Consider the following 504-nt stretch of genomic DNA (forward strand, 5'->3'; position numbering starts at 1 on the left):
GTATTCCAGATATCAAAAATTCAACAGACAAATTTTTAGTATTACCTCTTCTCTTCATTCTGTGAAAATTTCATGAAGATTGGATGAAAAATGGTGGAGTTATTCCAAAAAGTATAGAGAAAAGTCGCATTTTGAGAAAACGGCCGATAAAGAAAAATAAAATACTGACTATGAGGAAATGGCGGTTACAAACATGCCCGGTATGGGGAAAAGTACGGTTTTTGGGGGTTCTTATACCATGAAATAGTTGTAGGACAGGCTGAGGAAGCTAAAAATGCCTACAACTCAAATTCCATGATTTTGAGCCGAATTGTGACCCTATTAAGACAGATCACACATGTTGCAATCGTTGTCGTCGCTTGGCCTCGGCAGTCTGTAATTGGTATGTTTTTTTTTTTTTCATTCATTGTATCAAGGACAATTTTAGCGATGTCTTCTCCTGTTTTCTTGTAACAATCTACACATTCCTGAAATTTCTCTTCTACTTTGTAGACATTTGTATCA

The sequence above is a fragment of the Aplysia californica genome, unplaced genomic scaffold, assembly GCF_000002075.1.
Source record: "Aplysia californica isolate F4 #8 unplaced genomic scaffold, AplCal3.0 scaffold00075, whole genome shotgun sequence".
Classification (NCBI taxonomy): domain Eukaryota; kingdom Metazoa; phylum Mollusca; class Gastropoda; order Aplysiida; family Aplysiidae; genus Aplysia; species Aplysia californica.